General features: G+C 35.1%; 1 long non-coding RNA gene across 1 annotated transcript; it reads left to right on the forward strand.

The window, feature by feature from the left end:
- The first annotated feature begins 359 nt into the window (after positions 1–359).
- LOC140155975 (uncharacterized) lies at positions 360–8,205 on the forward strand. The gene is made up of 2 exons (XR_011859445.1): positions 360–923; positions 3,776–8,205. It is a non-coding gene; the product is annotated as an uncharacterized lncRNA (long non-coding RNA).
- Positions 8,206–13,027: the final 4,822 nt, after the last annotated feature.

Raw genomic sequence — 13,027 nt, forward strand, 5'->3', positions numbered from 1 at the left:
TCCTCTAGGAATGCGACGAACATCATTCGAACCTAATACCTATAGATTTATATCTTCCGCTCTTCTCCAGCATTAAATAATCTGCAATCAAACTTAGTAATCAAGATTTGTAATTCTGTTGAAACAATGATAACAAATTATATTATATTGTCAGCGTCCACATATGAAGATAAATCGTATTTGTTGTGCAGGTGTAAGGTGGGCGAGATGGGGACGTGTATTGGGATGGTGTTGTCAAAATCAAGCATGTCGGAATCAGCCAATGCTAAGAGGTGTATGATTCGCTGTTTAAACCAATGTCCACGTTTGTTCGGGTAAGTGTAGGAGTTGTTCAGTGCGGCCGGAGGAACTGCAATAGCGTTTAATTAAGCGAAGTCGAATTAAAACCAAATTGTCAATGGGGAGAAAATTTTTGGCCAGGCGTATAAATGGTTTTTTTCCCTTGTGTATAATATGGATTAAGCCGTTGATCCACTTGGAGGTATGCACATCAGTGATTTCAGATATGCGTTCACCTATGTTAAAACAGGTGCAGGGTTATTGAATGCATTCATAATGGTTTTGTTAAAGGTTTTTGTTGTTGCTATGATACAACCAATCACTTGGCATAATTGTAGCTGGCAAATGCAAATGGGTTTTTGACACACATCATGTTTTATCATCGAGAGATCAACGTCTACTGAAAAAAAAGGTTAAAGCATCTATGGTTAAATAGCTGCATGTCAATATAAAACAGTGACATGTTAATGCTTGCATTCGCTCTATGGCAATGTATAGCAATCTACCAACAGGATAAACAAAATGGCAACAGTAAAACAATCAGGGTGTGATTGTAACATAGATCGTGATTGTGCAGGACGGTGCGTCATCATGGTGGAATCTTTGTCTTTCGGCGGTATGGAAGGGACAATGTACTTGAGTAGGCAAGTTATGATTAATATGTTAATTATACGAGGAAATAATAATGATAATAATAAATAACAGAAATAGCACTAACGAGGATCAATATGAAGGACAGCGATTAATTAATTTAATACATGTAGCGAAAAGATTACGCAACTATACGTATCCCTTATCTCTTGGAAATTTTATTAAATGTAAGCCTACATGCATAGGCCTACACATATAACATCTATAAGCCCCGCTATAAGCAGTGCCAAGAAATGAGTGCGTAAGGCATAAGATAAGGTGTGGTTTAAAACATTAAATAGTGCCAGCGTGGGCATTTCAGTGATCGAATAATTATGAACAATGCAGTTAAATAGATTAAGTTCAAACATGCTTAATACACATGAGCACAGTCATGGTAATTAAGGCGGAGGGCAAGTAGTATGACCTATGGTACCTTTCGAAGTACAGTGGGATCAAAATTATTATACAAATGCACGGTCAGATTCAGTTTCGAGTTAATGCGAGTTGATAGAGTACGTAAAACCAATATCCCACAAGTTCGAGTTTATAGCTATTAATGACGCTTCAGTTTGAAAAAAAAAAAAAAAAAAATCATAGGCCTAAACATGAATATTACAGGATCTAATAGTAGTAGGCTAGTAATTATGGTAGGCAATAAGTACAAGGATAACTAGCGGGGAACAATATTAATCAAGCAACAAATGGTAGGGTCAAGGAGGTTACACTAAATTCATGGTTCTATTACTAATGAAAAACAGAATAAGAAGAAAGAAAAACTATTGTTTATCAAGAGAGATAGACCAGCTCTATATAATGGCAGAGTCTGGATCTTATCAAGTAATGAAGGAAAACAATCTGACAAATAGGGACGGTCACTTAAGTCACAAATAAGGAAAATGGAAGTATAAGTAATAGGTCTAATATAAATATAAAAAATAATAAGCAGATACAGTAATAGCAAAATGAAACCCCAATTGTAAGGGTAATGATAGATATAATATAGATATGCAGTAAAATATAAAAACGGGAAGTAAAGAAGGCCAACAAGAAAAAATATCTTATTTTCTGGAGGTAAACAAATTGGGATGGTCACTTATAAGGAAAATGAAGTTTAAGTACTGTATAAATATAAAAAATAATAAGCATACCAGATACAGTAATAGCATCTAGTAGATTAAAATGAAACACATTTTGTAAGGGTAATGATAGATACAATATAGATATGCAGTAAAATATATAAATAGTCCTTCAAGAACATAAATTAGTAACAAAGTAGAAATGACCGATTAGTGGATCTGCATTATACAATTTAATATAACTATATCAAAGAATACATACAGGTAATATAGTGCAAGAAGAAAAAATAAATACAAAATAAATGGAATTGAGTATATTAGGCCTTAGGCCTAATATTAAAAAATTATAAATTACAGGCGTTTAAGGGTAGACGAGGTATTGTTGGTCGAAGCAATCTAAAAATCGATTTTCATTATCTAGATCAATATATTATTGAAAGTCAACACCTTGATGTTTTGCAAAGTTCTACAAATCGTATACTTTGCAAACTTGCTTAATTTATTGTTGTTAATGAGCTATGTACGTTTTACAAAAGTGTTGTTGTTTCAGCCCTCTTTACAACGTAACTCAAGAACCGCAGCACCTATTATAAAAGTATATCTGTGATATTTTGATTCTTCTACACGCTCGCTATGAATTGAGCAATGCAGTTTTTGCCAAAGCTCACAACCATTCATAAGATACTGTGAACTACCAAATCACAACAGTTTAAAATAATTAATAACCTTAAAGAGATTCTTTTGGGGGGTTGTCAATTAATACGAGTTATATTATTGAATTCGTGCATTCGCACAACTCCAGCGATGGTTTAGGACGTTTGTAGTGCAAGTATCGGGTAAAGCGCGAGAGGCTTGGTTAAAAAGAATGATAAAAAAAAAATTGTCTGGTACAATTGTAAAATTTGAGAACCCTTAAATGCTTATTACAGTGTGTAGCAAATACCCTGGCTGATAATATGGAACATAGGCATATCAAAATATTGTAGTTGGCATGTATTTAAAGAAATTCTTTCGGGTGGTTGTCAATTTAATACCAGTTATACTCCATCGATGGTTAGGACGTTTGGAGTGCAAGAACGAGAGGCCTAGTTAAAAGAATGAAAAACAAAACAAAACTGACTTGTGCAAATGTAAAATCTGAGAACCCTTATGCTTATTACAGGGTTAGCAAAAGCTAGCAAATACCTTAGGTACTGGCTAATAGTGCGGAACATAGGCAGACCACATGGCATATTCGTACAGGCAAGAAATATATTTTTGAGTATAGGCCTACACTAAAAAGCCGAACTATTATGTATATAGGCATTCATGTTTGTAGGTGGTATTTATAAAGTATGCGGACACATCAAATATGGTTAAGAGGTATATGTATGTGGGCAAGGAATACATGATTATACAAAATAGATGAGAAAGTAGGGGGAGCAGTTATATGAGGAAGCCACTAATTGCATAGTGCGTTGTGATGTTAGCCACCATTTTCATTATAGTTAAACAGCTAATGTAGTAAGAGAACAAAACAAGCCTAAGTTGAAAGGGCAAAGGTCACGTTCGCGAATTCACATGCATACAATGAGCTACAATGTCAAACAATTTTATAACAAATAGGCGTTTTAAAAATAAAAACAAAGGAGTAGGCCTATAGTTATAATTTACAGACGTCTATAAAAGAAACATGGCAGAACAGACACCAACAGACAAATCATATCGGCATATCATAAAACAGTAGTATAAGACATACAGTGTATAGCATCAGTTGTCTCTTGCTGTGTATTTTTGTTTCATTTCAGAAATTCATAGTGTTGATGTTGTGGAATTAGCATAGGCCACTTGTGAACATTACGAACATGAACAATATCGTGTGGGACATGGCAAAATGTGTAGGGGACATCATGCATGGTATAAAGTTCAGTCTACAACAAGCGACAATTGGCGGTACTTCACAAGGCGAAGTTCCTGAGCTCATGGAAATTAAAAACAAATTCACGCAGGAACGTGTGGACATGCATGAACACATGGATATATATCGATTCGTTATCTAAATCAATATGTCATGGAAAAATAAAACGTGGATGTTTTGCAAAGTTAAGTCTACAAATCATATACCGTGAAAACGTCAGCTTGAAAACGTGTTGGATTATTGTATTGTTGTTAAGGAGTTGGTACCTCCACACTTCTTACAAAAGTGTTGTTGGTTCAGCGTTTGTTACAACATAATTCAAGAACCACATGACCTATGTGTATCTGTGATATTTAAATTCTTCTACACACTTGCTATGAAAGGATGAAGGCAATTTCGGCAAATAGCTCACCACCAATTGCAAGCTAGGTGCTGTGAACTACCAAATCGCAAGGACCGGATGTGCGAACGTTTCTCACATGTGCAGGAATTATTACGTGTTTAGGTGAACGATGTTGTAAACCAGAGAAAACCGTTAAAATCGATGCACAGTCGATTACAATATTAATAGTCGCATCACCGCATCATCAACATATTTGTCGGGGGTGTGACAGCATGGAATTGGCATTTGATGAAAGCTCAGATGAAAACAAAAAACAATGCAAGTAGTTTGTAGTCACAAAACAAAGTCAAGCAAACTTTATTTGGAAACGGCATGATCATCACTAGAGCTAAACAATGACCAAAAAGGACAATGAACTACAAGTATACAGTACAGGATTAAGCAGTCTAAGATACATTTAATTTGGTTTCCTTGGGGACACAAATTGAAATTTAATTCCTGAAATGCATAATAAAGCAAGTTGGTAACATATATTGATATAACACTCTTGCTATGAACCTCACAGTTGGCAAAGGCGAAATGATAAAACAAGTTCATAAAAGAAAAATTGTATATATAACCTGTATGAAAATCCTTTGTAAATATTGAAACGATACACGCTGCAATTGGAAGGTTTTCCTGCTTTTATCCCACGAAGGTTTTGATTAGGTTTTTCTACGTTCCAATTACATCTATTCGGTATCAGTGACAGTATGAAATCCAAATGATTGATATGGGAATTTGTGTTTGATATGTATGATTCAAAATATATGTGTTTATTTTATTCAACATTTATTTGAAAACCGTTACATGTAAGAAATAAAATATACGGTAAAGCATTTAGCCACTTCAATGCTTAAAATCAGTTCTCGAGGTGCTAATCGCTTTAAAACCCAAAAGTAATTTGGGCAATTATGTTGGCCAATCGTGTGCTACTCTAAAATCACAATCATCAACTCAAGCTCCACAAGTGAAATAATTCTTTATCCTATAAAGCCGAGTAGCGCCAGCTAGCTTCATGCTACATGTTCCATGTTGCATCCAGGAGCATTGAATCATTGAAATTGAAAAAAAAGGGGCGGGTGTTAAGCAAGTTCCTTTTGAAATGAAGGAACTTGTTTGGCAGTTATTTTCGGCTTTCAATGATATTCTGCATTAATTATATGCATTTATGACAAATCATGGCAAATGACATGGTCATTATTTGAAATCGAATATATTTTCAATAGTAACTACATGTAACCTTTAATACATGTGTGTAAGTATGGAATTGGGTGTTATAAAATACACACGATAAGAATTCCAAATGGGATGGCCTTTCAATTTTTAAATTGAAATTAAAATGCGCGTGATTGTTTTGTCTGCGTTTTGGGATCTTTTTGGGCTCAATTACAGCGCTGATTATGTTTGTCACGGCTTTTAGGCTTTTACTCCATAGGATATTGGTGCCAATTAGCGCAGATTATGTTCATGTTGCGTCAGGTTGGGTACTTTCCATGGAGTTGGAAATATGGTGCCAAGTAGTGCGGATTATGTATGTGATACATTATGTAAGAATCAAATATTCTATATATGAATGATAATAACGTCATAAAGAAATATTGTGCCTTTAAATATGCGCAGATTATGGTATTGTCTGGTGTAGGGGCATTTTTCTTTGGTATGAGATACTTAAGAAATCCCATAGCGGATATTCTTTATAAATAAACCAAATGATCTCTCGGTTGGTATAGAACATGACCACCACAAAAAGTGTTGTCTCCCATGTTTGTTGTTTTTGAGTTCATTGACAATAGCGTTTAATTAAGCGAAGTCGAATTAAAACCAAATTGTCAATGGGGAGAAAATTTTTGGCCAGGCGTATAAATGGTTTTTTTCCCTTGTGTATAATATGGATTAAGCCGTTGATCCACTTGGAGGTATGCACATCAGTGATTTCAGATATGCGTTCACCTATGTTAAAACAGGTGCAGGGTTATTGAATGCATTCATAATGGTTTTGTTAAAGGTTTTGTTGTTGCTATGATACAACCAATCACTTGGCATAATTGTAGCTGGCAAATGCAAATGGGTTTTTGACTCACATCATGTTTTATCATCGAGAGATCAACGTCTACTGAAAAACCCACCCGCCACGCCCAATAAATGTATATGTTAAGTGAAAGTAAAGTAACAGTGAGTCATGTATAAGTTTACATGTTTTAGCGGAAAGTAAGTAAGAATAATCAATTGGTTTTAAGTTTTACGTAACTTTGAAAACATGTTTAATGCTAAATTATGCGGTTTAAATTAACACGAGCATTAAATGTTTTATCAGAGCGTTAAACGTTTTCAAGGTAATCATTTGAAACAGAAATATCATAATAAATGTCAAATGTTCACTTCCAATTCATGCATAACAATATAAGAATTGAAGTAAATATAATCAAGCCTTGCAGGCTTAATTGAAGTTCATTTAATGGCTTAACATGATTAATAAAACAGGTTATCATAACAAGTGGGGACACGGATAAGATAATAACTCGCAAGTCAGCAAGTGATTATAATTGTGAATTCAAGTTTAAGTCTAAAAGCTTTCAATTGTATATACAGAAATATCACAATGAATGTCAAATGTTCACAATATGAGGTAACTTCGAATTCAGGCATAACATAAGAATTGAAGTAAATATTATCAAGCCTTTGCAGGCTTAATTGAAATTAATTAAATGGCTTATGTTTAATAAAACAGGTTTATCATAACAAGTGGGGACACAGATAAGATAATAACTTGCAAGTCAGCAAGTGATTATAATTTTGTATTCATGTTCAAGTCTAAAAGCTTTCAATTGTATATACTTGAGCCTTAAACACTGCATAGAGCGGTCGTGTTAAACTAAGATGTCTCCCAGCGCAAAACACTGGAGAAAAATGGTTCACAAAGGAAATGAGAACCAGCTGTATAGAAATAAAGTAATAAGTCAACAAGTTCAAAATAAGTTTGATATGACTTTGAATTCATAGCAAATTCTAAAGTCTGAAAATATGTAAGCTAAATAATTCCACAAAAAAGAATCTTTCTGTTGGTGTCAAGTAGGCACTTTATCATAAAATCAAAAAGTAGCCAAAGTTAAAGAGAAAGCACTTTACCACTGTCTACCTTGTTTACTGCATAATCAAAAAACAAAACAAGTCAAAAATTGTTGTTGAAGTTAAAGACATAAGCCTGGTACATGTATGTCAACAGTTTCCTAGTCATTGTGGTAAATAAATACATGAAATGATTGAAGCAAAAGTTTTCATGTCTATAAAAGAAGACGCATACGTGCAGTTATTTTTCGGCTTTCAATGATATTCTGCATTAATTATATGCATTTATGACAAATCATGGCAAATGACATGGTCATTATTTGAAATCGAATATATTTTCAATAGTAACTACATGTAACCTTTAATACATGTGTGTAAGTATGGAATTGGGTGTTATAAAATACACACGATAAGAATTCCAAATGGGATGGCCTTTCAATTTTTAAATTGAAATTAAAATGCGCGTGATTGTTTTGTCTGCGTTTTGGGATCTTTTTGGGCTCAATTACAGCGCTGATTATGTTTGTCACGGCTTTTAGGCTTTTACTCCATAGGATATTGGTGCCAATTAGCGCAGATTATGTTCATGTTGCGTCAGGTTGGGTACTTTCCATGGAGTTGGAAATATGGTGCCAAGTAGTGCGGATTATGTATGTGATACATTATGTAAGAATCAAATATTCTATATATGAATGATAATAACGTCATAAAGAAATATTGTGCCTTTAAATATGCGCAGATTATGGTATTGTCTGGTGTAGGGGCATTTTTCTTTGGTATGAGATACTTAAGAAATCCCATAGCGGATATTCTTTATAAATAAACCAAATGATCTCTCGGTTGGTATAGAACATGACCACCACAAAAAGTGTTGTCTCCCATGTTTGTTGTTTTTGAGTTCATTGACAATTAGGTCTAGGCAGGGGGACACACCCCTCTTGGAATGTTAATAGTCTGGTGTGTTCGGTGGGTATCCTCGGTTTGGCACATTGGGTCCACATTAATTATTGGTTGGTTATTTCCTGGTCAAGAAAAGGTCCACGGTTGCAGGTCCTTTTACAAGTGGGTGGGTGCGTTCGTGCGTGTGAGTAGAGAAGATGATAAATTATTTTCATCATCTCTGGTGTGTCCGAAAGCATGTGTTATTACGTAAGGCTGGGGGCATTTATATTAACACATATATTCTATAATCAATATTATATTTGTCAAATTATGACGGTGGCACTTTAACAAACAGTGCCAGATCCCTGACGATATATAACTTGCTAAGGTGTGTTAAGTAGAGTAAATAATGTTAATGAACATTTCAGATATTCTAATATTTATTTTATTTATTTCACTATATCTCACTCAGGGTTGCTTGCTCAACAGAGTTTAATCTAGATACATTAAAAACATCAACACAAATAGCATAAATAGTAAAAGCAATCAACGAACAAAATATACGTTACGTGTATTAAAAAAAGGCCACCGTGAATTCCTGGGAACGAATCGAGTCAATTGAAGCACCCAGGTGCAAAATGATGATTTAAGTCTTATCTATCCGGTGAAATAGGTTAAAAGCCTATTGAATTACCTCTAGCTTAAGGTTGCTAGTGAAACTCTTGATCTATTCTCGCCCATATGACTCTAGGTTGTCATATGAAAGCATTTCGTTCAATAAATTCAAAGGCAATACTACTTTTTTGTTAAACGAGACTTCATAGAGCTGTAATGTGTTTAAGTCTGATTATACTTTAACAATGGTTTTACTTTCTTAAAATGCATTCATATTGAACACATTGATACAGCTGTCATTTATTACGGTATAAAAATCCAGAAATACAGTAGGAAAACTGAGATGTATCTTGTTAACATTGGTTACATTAAAATACAAAGCATAGGCAATCAAAAACAATTTATATTAAATATACATTGTCACAACTGCTGGATTGTTGATTTCTGTAACGAATTTGCTGAGGTTTTTTACCTTGTCTTTTACTTTTTGGCGCAGAGAGCACCATGTTGAGACGCTCTGATTTAATAATGCTCTGGTCAAAACCTCTAAAAACCGCCTTTCAACAAGAGAACAGAGCTCAAGCTTGTCCAGAGCATCTGCATACGAACTGTTCTGGTTATCCATGATTTTACGGCAGGTGCGCTTTCGAATAAGTGCCATCTGGTCAGCTTGTTATTTGGTGATACTGCTGTGCCACAGTGGACTAGTATATTCTAAAAACCGGACGCCCGTACATTGGTAGACTGAGGTCGGATCACTGACAGAAGCTCTGAACCTCTTGAGAACGTAGATGATGTATATTTGCTTTGAAGCCTTTTTAATCAATTGGATGTCCCTCTGGAGATTGTTTTGAATTGTGACTCCCAGAAGTTTCATACTGTTTGTTAGTGGCGTCGACCTCATTGTCATTGATAGCAAAAACTGGAAACTGGTGTTCATTTCTTAACGTACAAACATGCACATTGGGAACAATATCATGTTCATTGCACCAATACCCAACTTGGATAAGATCATTTTGCAATTGAGAACTACTTTTGGACTTGACATTAACAACTTCCCCAAGGGTCAGGTCGTCCACATATTTCCACCGAAGTGGGGCATCAATGGCAGAGTCATTTGTCACAGCCGAAATTTGAAAAAATACCGGTATATGCATTATCGATATATGCATTATATTACCATGAAAGTAAAGATAGCCCCTCACTTCCATGATAATATTAAAAAGAAATTGAAGTCTACAAACTAACCTTAGGTGAGGATAACAAAATTCTCATTGTTCCGAAAACCATGACTCTCACCGGTGATAGAGCGTTCCAAAGCGCTGTTCTTCGTCTATAGAATTTACCAATTAACATCAGGCAGGCCAAAACATTGGACATCGTCAAAACCAATTTAAAAACGTACTTGTTTGTTTAAATTTTTGCTCGTCTGGAAATGATTTTGTTTATTATATTGAATGCTATTGTTTATTGTATCATTATTATTATATGTGTCAAAGTTGTGGTCCTTTGAAGGCGCTATATAAATGCTTGGTTGTATTGTATTGTATTGTATTGTATTGTATTGTATTGTATTGTATTGTATTGTATTGTATTGTATTGTATTGTATTGTAAAATTAATTCCTGGCTTTCCTTCCGTGTGCACACCTTGGAATTCTTGTGCAATAAAGGCGACATGATCTTCGTCTAAGCAGCATCATGTACAAATAGCAGAAATAGTAAAATTGGCTCATGCAATACTGATCTTGGTTATGGTTTCGATGAACATAATGAAGTAAAGTGATACTAGAACACATTGTAATGTTTTGTCTGTCAATCCAGTCAACTTGCAGGTGCATTTCAGCTGTTCCCAATAGACGACCCTATGATACGTATGCGTTGTTGATGTTGATTATATACTTCCAAAACTAACAAACTCATTCAAACCCGGCGTCATTAATATAGTGTCGCAAACAAGCTAGAGAACCCATGAGAGAATCGATCGGCTTTATTCCAGCGAGCATGATGAGTTTGGACGTGACACTATCACTCCATCGTGGACACATTCAGAATGTCTGGTTATGTCTCCATGAAAACTCTTGTACCTGTATGAGGCATTGAATGTGTTAAAGGAGAATTTTCCGTGAGTGTGTTTTATACCAATATCAATTCCAGAACAACACCCCGGGAACATAAAAAATATGAAATGAGTAACGGGCTGCTTCTAAGTAGGATAACTGGGCTCCAGTATCAACAAAAACATCAAGGCCGCAGGACCGGCGACTTCCATACGACAACTAAACACTCGAAATGAGACCACAATATAAGGACCTCGCAGGGCAAGAAAGCAAGAGTAACCTTAATGTAACATTGACCAACAACTGAACCCCATAAGTCACTTATGGTGCGGAAACCGCTCTAGGTATCAATAGAGGGCGCTATTTTAAAGATATCTTAAACTGCCGTATATGATCAGTTTACGATCTTTTGTAAACTGACTATATGCAGCATTTTAGTTTGGAGATCAGGTTGTCATAATAGCCTAATTGCTGACGTAGTTGATGTCACTTTATTCCATGAAATATCATCGTTTTGAAACCAGTTAAGATTATGGTAAGATATTGCGAATAAGACTGCAAATCTGTTTAGAGATTCTGAGATTCAAACCTGGTGGGTTCGACTCCCTGTGTTTTTTCGTTCATTCTTGTTTTCTTTTCTCATTTTCTTTCTTTTTATTCTTTTTCTCTTCTTTCTCTTCTTTCTTTCTTTCTTTCTTTCTTTCTTTCTTTCTTTCTTTCTTTCTTTCTTTCTTTCTTTCTTTCTTTCTTTCTTTCTCTTTTTCTTTCTTTCTTTAAACGCTTTATCGAGATGATCGAAATTTCTTGACGCAGCGATATGATTTTGTGCCCTATGGTTAGTGTGTCGCTTTCAGACATACAAACCATCTCAAAGGTTAGGTCTTAGTAATAGGAAACTTTCTTGAAGGCACCATGTAAACAATCCTTAGAAAAGTTGTTTTTTGCCGTTCACCATTTTCTGCGACTCCTTTTCTCCGATGAAGGCTGTTAGGAGTCACACAAGCCAACTAGTTTCTTTATCTCTTACATTTATTATACTAGGATACATATACGGGTTTTTACACCTACCTTTACACGAATTTAATTGGTTATTCCATAAAAATATTTGACTACCTTATTTACTAAGCATCTCACATGATATAATTTGAATCCTTTGTTGATTAAGATTGACAAGTCATTGGTTTGTGATGAGTCTACTAATAATGTAGATTTGGGGGATATAGGAGTAAAACGATGGATCTTCTTTCAGACTAGGTTTTTAAAAATGTTCAAATGCGTAATTTACATGCAATTGCACGATTCCATGTAACTTGAGTAAACTGAAGCATATTGCTACGTACGTGTGTCCGACAACGGGTTTTGTGTAGCCTCGGAAATATAAAGCACTTCTTCATCTGCAGATGGATAAAGTTGCCAGTTTTACGATGATGATATAGGCCTACGGTGACATTATTAGGTGCTATATAGTAGCCGCAGTTTGTGTCTATCCGGGACTTTAAAAGACCGACGCGAATGCGTTGTGTCAGCGATGCGCTCCCTGTAAACCATGTCTGGATAGTATATTTGGCACGTGTCATGTCAAAAACAGACACTTTTGGGCAGAAAAATTGAAGAAAAAAATGTAAACAGGTTGCACACAAGGGATTTTGGATTTCTCCCTTTACCGTTGGTTCCTTGTCATAGATTGAGCTAATGTTGTAATGTGTTAAAACAACGGGAACCATCGCAATTAATTTGTTTATTACTGTCAGACTTGTTACTCCAGTAATATGTTAAAGACGTAAATTGTTTCTTATTTGAACTACTGATCGTAAATTATATTTAACTTGTTTATTCTCTTTTCTTTTCTTTTGTCTGGTTTAAGATTTTTATACACAATATTAAATAATAAAAAACAGTTTCACGTACTGCGCGTGTTTTGATTCTGTCAGCAGTATAACATGGTAATTTAGACCCATGCCTTGTTGACATGAAGTCAGTGTCTCTGAACTGTCAGCACGTGTAAAAGATACATAGCGTGATTAATTTGTACGGTTGTTAAAACAAGTTGTGGAGTGGAATTGAATGTGAATGAGCTGCTCCAGTATACACAACGCCCACTCAAGAGATAGTTGCAGGGTATTAAGGCGTTTCTCA

The sequence above is a fragment of the Amphiura filiformis genome, chromosome 6 (genome assembly GCF_039555335.1).
Source record: "Amphiura filiformis chromosome 6, Afil_fr2py, whole genome shotgun sequence".
Lineage (NCBI taxonomy): Eukaryota > Metazoa > Echinodermata > Ophiuroidea > Amphilepidida > Amphiuridae > Amphiura > Amphiura filiformis.